The 7438-nt window shown below is 43.7% G+C and overlaps 1 non-coding gene across 1 annotated transcript; it reads right to left on the reverse strand.

The window, feature by feature from the left end:
- Positions 1-3559: 3559 nt before the first annotated feature.
- On the reverse strand, positions 3560-3642 carry TRNAL-UAA (transfer RNA leucine (anticodon UAA)). Its single transcript has one exon. It is a non-coding gene; the product is annotated as a tRNA-Leu (tRNA).
- Positions 3643-7438: the final 3796 nt, after the last annotated feature.

Below are 7438 nucleotides of genomic sequence, written 5' to 3' on the forward strand. Positions count from 1 at the left end.
CGGTGCAAATAAGTGATGGTCACATTAACACCATCCTATATCGAAAACCTACCGACCGCTATGCCTACCTTCATGCCTCCAGCTTCCATCCCGGACACATCACACGATCCATTGTCTACAGCCAAGCACTGAGGTACAACCGCATCTGCTCTGACCCCTCAGACAGAGACCAACTCCTACAAAATCTCCACCAAGCATTCTCAAAACTACAATACCCACACAAGGAAATAAGGAAACAGATCAACAGAGATAGACGTGTATCCAGAAGCCTCCTACTGCAAGACAAACCCACTGGCCATCACATACAGCCCCCAGCTAAAACCCCTCCAACACATCATCAAGGATCTACAACCCATCCTGGACAATGATCCCACACTTTCACAGGCCTTGGGTGGCAGGCCAGTCCTTGCCCACAGACAACTTGTCAACCTGAAACATATTCTCACCAGTAACTGCACACCGCACCATAATAACTCTAGCTCAGGAACCAATCCATGCAACAAACCTCGATGCCAACTCTGCCCACATATCTACACCAGCGACACCATCACAGGACCTAACCAGATCAGCCACACCATCACTGGTTCATTCGCCTGCACATCCACCAATGTAATAATGTAATATACGCCATCATATGCCAGCAATGCCCCTCTGCTATGTACATCGGCCAAACTGGACAGTCTCTACGGAAAAGGATAAATGAACACAAATCAGACATTAGGAATGGCAATATACAAAAACCTGTAGGAGAACACTTCAACCTCCCTGGCCACACTATAGCAGACCTTAAGGTGGCCATCCTGCAGCAAAAAAACTTCAGGACCAGACTTCAAAGAGAAACTGCTGAGCTTCAGTTCATCTGCAAATTTGACACCATCAGCTCAGGATTGAACAAAGACAGTGAATGGCTTGCCAACTACAGAACCAGTTTCTCCTCTCTTGGTTTTCACACCTCAACTGCCAGAACAGGGCCTCATCCTCCCTGATTGAACTGACCTCGTTATCTCTAGCTTGCTTGCTAGCATATATATATATACCTGCCCCTGGAAATTTCCACTACATGCATCTGAGGAAGTGGGTATTCACCCACGAAAGCTCATGCTCCAAAACGTCTGTTAGTCTATAAAGTGCCAGAGGATTCTTTGCTGCTTTAACTTAATTAACTTACACCCAGCAAAATTAATTATACCGCAGACAGAAACAATTAGAGAACCAGACAGATTAACAATAGAAAAGTAGGGGCCATAAAGATAAAACAATACAGAAATGAGGGTTTCACAACCACAACTAATAAGTGATTTCTTGCCAGACAGGATGCTATCTTAAAATGTGTTTCTTTATCTGGTGGTGATTGTCACTATCAGGACAGGATCATCCCAACAGCACCTTATTTCAATGTGACTGGTTTGGAATGTGAGGATATGACCAGATGCTTCCCAGCTTATGGCTTCCCCTGCTGCTAAGCCAAAGGCCTTAGCCCAGGGGTGGGCAAACTTTTTGGCCCGAGGGCCAGATCTGGGTAGGGAAATTGCATGCAGGGCCATGAACGTAGGGCTGAGGCAGGGGGCTAGAATACAGGCAGGAGTGCGGGGTGTGGGAGCGGGTGCGATGTGCAGGAAGGGGCTCAAGGCAAGGGATTGGGGCTAGGTGACCAGACAGCAAATGTGAAAAATCAGGTGGGGGGGGGGGCAATAGGAGCCTATATAAGAAAAAGACCCAAAAATCAGGACTGTCCCTATAAAATCAGGACATCTGATCACCCTAACTGGGGCAGAGGATGGGTGCAGGGTGTATGAGAGGCTCAGGGCAGGGGGTTGGGGTGCAGGAGGGGTGCGAGGTGCAGTCAGGGGTTTTAGGGCAGGAAGCTGGGGGACGGGGTGCGGGCAGGGTTCAGGATCCAGCCCGGTGCTGCTTACATAAAGCAGCTCTGGGGTGGCAGCAGCATGCACTAAGGCCAGGGCACGCTGCCTGCATGCCTGCCCTGGCCCCATGCCACGACAGTCCAGGAAGCGCTGCAGCCCCTGGTGGAGGAGGGGGGTGTAGGGCTCCATGTGCGCTGCCCTTGCCGCACATCCAGGTATCTCCTCCAAACTCCTATTGGCTGCGGGTCCCTATTCCTGGCCAATGGGAGCTGCAGGGGGCAGTGCCTGGAGGCAAGGGTAATGCACAGAGCCCTCTGCCCCCCTGCCTGGGGGCCACAGGGAAGTGGTGCCGGCCGCTTCTAAGAGCGGCATGGGGCCCGCGGCACCATGGGGGGGCAATCCCGTGGGCTGGATCCAAAGCCCTGAGGGGCCAGATCTGGCCCGCTGGGCCGTAGTTTGTGCACCCCTGCCTTAGACTAATGAGAGAAGGCCTGTACACAGGCGGCCTTGAGATTTTGATTCTTTGTTTTATACCTCTATAACTACATAAGTGATAAAAATACACCTAAATTCTTAAAGTATAGGCCTTTACAGGCAGGCCTGAATATCTATATCCTAACGTTCTGTAAGGGTTAATACTAGCTAGTATAAAATAAAATTCAGATACAGCGTATAAAAGGCAGTGTGCTGGCAGTCAAGAGCCAGCGAGAAGAGCTTCTGGGAAGGAGCAAGAAGAGCTGCTGGAAGGAGCGAGGTAGAAGGAGCGAGAATTTCAAAGGAAAGTTCCAAACTGACTGTTAACTGGTGCTGACCAGAGCAGCAGCAGCAGCAACAGAGTGCGTCATTTAGAATAATTTAGACTGTCTACTACTGCAGTTTAAATGCTCTTTAACTTGCAGTAAGGGACCTGTGTATGATTTTTATTCTTAGAATACATTGTAGTCAGGATTATTAGTCACATTAATAAAAGATACTTTGTTTTTGGAAAAATAACACTGCCTATGTCAATCATTTTGTCAGATGGTTACTACCATTTCCTTTAGTGTTTTCTTACCTGCCCTGGAAACCCATACCTCGGGAGGGACAGAATAAGGGAGCGATAGGCAGGTTATTCTAGGGGTAGCCATACCCAGTTTTCAGGGTAACACTGTCATTTCCTCAATCATCCTGTGGATTCAGTACTCAGTACCAGCTGCAGAGGAGACCAGGGCAAATTAAGACAGCTTCAAGTTGTATTAAGGGACTCCAGCTGATTATCATAGAAAAGGGATCCCTGTAGGTACTCAATCCAGTAATCCTAGCAGATGGAATCCTGTGGGATCCTGCGGCAAGGAAGAACAGGGCCCCGAAAGGTTGTGCTCTCCTCCCTCCATGTTCATGGAATCACAGGGAAATCAGACTATGGGTTACCTGTTTACTCATGGGTATTTCAGAGATACTGGTAAGTATGCAAGTTACTTGGACTCTTCAATCCTTGTTCATTTCTCATGTGAATATGATATTTTATAGAATATCAGGGGTAGAAGGGACCTCAGAAGGTCATCTAGTCCAACCCCTTGCTCAAAGTAGGACCAATCCCCAGACAGATCTTTACACCCCAGTTCCCTAAATGGCCCTCCTTAAGGACTGAACTCCCAACCCTCTGTTTAGCAGACCAATGCTCAAACCACTGAGCTATCTGTTTCCAAAACAGGAGCTACCAGGAGTGGGGTTTGAACCCACATAGACATGTGTCTAGTGGATCTTAAGTCCAACGCCTTAACCACTCGGCCCTCCTGGTACATGTCACAGTGCATTAATTCTCTGACAAACTGTGGACTACTCCTGCTAGCCACAATGTGCTAGAAACTGTGCTTGAATCCCTAGGCTATGCCATTTCTACCCAAAAGCATGCATTTCCCCTAATTCTCCACCCTCAGTTTTCCAGTTAAAAATAAATTCCAAATTGTGTCTATAATCACTTTACTTAGTAATGAGTTGCTAGCCACTAGGTGTTGCTGCTGTTCGCTCATAGTCACACATTCACTCGCTTCACTGCCTGGCTTCCTCACCCTTGGGATTATTCATTCACACTTCCTTATAGTTCTGTACTTTCACAAAATCCTGGCTTCCTGCGTATAAAGAAATATCAGCAAAAGAAAAATAGAAACAACTCTTAAAAAAAAACCCTGCAAGAACAAGTTGTCAAAAACCTTTTTACACATTTTGAGGAGCTGTTTTATACAGAACCCTGGGTATAAATGGTATAAATTGGTGTAAAACTTTTGTCTCATGGGTGCAATAACAGTTAATTTATATCATGCCAATTTTCATATAATAGAAAATAAAATCCTGTTATAATCCCCAAATGTGTTTGTCTTTGACTTTTTAAACAGCTGAACAATAACCGAGGAAACCACTTAGGTGAACATTTTGACTCTTGAAAGTGGATAATTAGAAGAGACATGTCCTAAGTATTAAAAACAGTGTCAGGGTTGTTTTTTCCCGGTTAGCTCTCTGGTCTTTCCACATTTCTTCCCTCACCCCCCGCCCCTTAATTTCCACCGCCAATGTTACACATCATAGCAATCAGCCTCTCCATTAGTGTAGGACTGGAAACAGTTTCAGGATCAGCCAGAGATCCATATCAGAAAGGATTTAATAGGAGGAATTTTCTTTTTGGAAAATTATAGTTACCTAATAATTCTACACTCACCTTTCCCTTCCATCCCTTCTACATACAATGTTGAAGTATTTTCAAAAAGTTATCACATATAAGAATATAGTACATAGGGTCTCCAATTTATAGAATTATGATATTGTTATTTCTCAGTATTCATAATACACTGGCTAGTGATGTCTGTTAGCCAATCAGAGTGAAGGCATTTCAATAACTGTACGGTTATTTCTCGAGTGTATGGTAAATATGCATATCTTTTCTTATTACTTTTGCTGTTTTCCAGTTTGAAAATTCTGAGGTACATGATCAATTGGTCATTTTGGGGTTGTTGCTGGTTCAACATGCACAATCCTTTATTATTATTAACCGTCTCTGTTAAATGGGGCTTCTCCTTCTTTCTGTCTTATCAGTTACCTTTCAGGTCTAGCTTTTCCAATTAAGCTGTATTATTTCAAGGCCTTCCCACAACTGCTAACAAAACCTGCACTTTATACACAAACTATAAAGCAGGATTGTTGTTTTTCTTTCATTAAATTAAGCTAACTAAACCCTTTTCTATCCTACAATCTGTTTATATTAAATCTGTTAATTTGAACGAACTGCATACTATTGTGGTGTAGGGAGACAGTATTGCCTCATGGACAGAACACTAGCCTGGGACTAAGTTTCTTTATCTGCAAAATGGGGATAATGAGACTGATCTTCTTTGTACAAACAACTATATAAGATCTACATATTATTATTGTTCTGAGATCATTACCTTTCATTTAATTAATAACATGGGGATTATTCTGAATTTTGACTTTTCTTCTTCGGGTTCCCTTTTGGAATCCTTTTCAATGTCATGATGTACCAGGACAGAGATATGAAGTTCCAGTGGTTCATCACAGAGACTGAAGAGCTCTAACACTATGTTTCACAAGTGGCGGCAATGAAGAGCACTCCTCCAAACATTCAGGGAACTGGTTCATGAAAACACTCCACCCAAAAAGAGATGGCATGTGTGTCCAACTCTTGACAGAATCTATTTAAATCTATTTGGCAGAGGAGGGGGGAAAATGTTGTTGGAAATCTCTTGAATAAACTTTTTTTAAAAGATTAACAGTACATCAGGGTTTTAACTAGATCAGAAATATTACAATAATAGTTTAGCATCTCTGCTTTTGAAATGAGATTAAGCCTGAAACCACAGTAGTGAGCAAAAATTATCACACCAACACAGATATTAAGATTTTTGCAACCTCAGTAAAGCTGTGGGTTTGGCTCTAGGCATAAATAAAGGCCCAGAGTCATCATTCTGGAGGTACTCCCTGCAAAAAACAACGTATACTGAAAGCAATGGGAGTTGCACAACAACAGAATCTTGCCCGATATTAATTCTTATACAGAATTAATTATATACAGAATGGTTTATTTCATTTTATTTGCTTCTTTCTTCATATAGATAATGAGGAGTCCGGTGGCACCTTAAAGACTAACAGATTTATTTGGGCATAAGCTTTCGTGGGTAAAAACCCCCTTCTTCAGATGCATGGAGTGAAAATTACAGATACAGGCATAAATATACTGGTACATGAAGAGAAGAGAGTTACCTTACAAGTGGAGAACCAGTGTTGACAAGGCCAATTAAGTGAGGGTGGATGTGGTCCACTCCCAATAATTGATGAGGAAGTGTGAATACCAAGAAAGGGGAAATTGCTTTTCTAGTGAGCCAACCAGTTCCAGTCTCTATTCAAGCCCAAATTAATGGTGTTAAGCTTGCAAATAAACTGTACTTCTGCAGTTTCTCTTTGAAGTCTTTTTTTGAAGTTTTTTTATTGAAGGATGGCTACTTTTAAATCTTTTATTGAATGTCCAGGGAGACTGAAGTGTTCTCCTACTGGCTTCTGTATGTTACCATTCCTAATGTCTAATTTGTGTCCATTTATTCTTTTATATAGAGACTGTCCAGTTTGGCCAATGTACATGGCAGAGGGTCATTGGTGGCACATGATGGCATATATCACATTAGTAGATGAATGAGCCCCTGATGGTGCAGCTGATGTGGTTGGATCCTCTGATGGTGTTGCTAGTGTAGATATGGGGACAGAGTAGGCAACAGGATTTGTTACAGGGATTGGTTCCTGGGTTACTGTTTCTGGGGCGTGGTGTGTAGTTGCTGGTGAGTATTTGCTTCAGGTTGGGGGGCTGTCTGTAAGTGAGGACTGGCCTGTCTCCCAAGGTCTGTGAGAGTGAGGGATCATTTTCCCAGGATAGGTTGTATATCATTAATAATGTGCTGAGAGGTTTTAGCTGGGGGCTGTACATAATGGCCAGTGGTGTCCTGTTATTTTCCTTGTTGGGCCTGTCCTGTAGTAGGTGACTTCTGGGTACTCATCCCACTCTGTCAATCTGTTTCTTCACTTCCCCAGGTGGGTATTGTAGTTTTAAGAATGCTTGATAAAGAACTTGTAGGTGTTGTATATTAGGGCTTGGCTATAGACAATGGATTGTGTGATGTGTCCTGGACTGAAGCTGGAGGCATGTAGGTAAGCATAGTGGTCAGTAGGCTTCTGGTATAGGGCGGTGTTTATGTGACCATCACTTATTTGCACTGTAGTTTCGAGGAAGTGGATCTCTTGTGTGGACTGGTCCAGATTGAGATTGATGGTGGTGTGGAAATTGTTGAAATCCAAGTGGAATTCTTCAAGCACCTCCTTCCTATGGGTCCATATGATGAAGATGTCATATCATAGCGCAAGCACAAGTAGAGGAGGGGTGCTATGGGACGAGAGCTGAGGAAGCATTGTTCTAAGTCAGCCATAGAAATGTTGGCATACTCTGGGGCCATGTGGGTACCCACAGCAGTGCCACTGACTTGAAGGTGTACGTTGTTCCCAAATCTGAAATGGTTGTGGGTGAGGACAAAATCACAAAG

The sequence above is a fragment of the Gopherus flavomarginatus genome, chromosome 20, assembly GCF_025201925.1.
Source record: "Gopherus flavomarginatus isolate rGopFla2 chromosome 20, rGopFla2.mat.asm, whole genome shotgun sequence".
In the NCBI taxonomy this organism is placed as follows: Eukaryota; Metazoa; Chordata; order Testudines; family Testudinidae; genus Gopherus; species Gopherus flavomarginatus.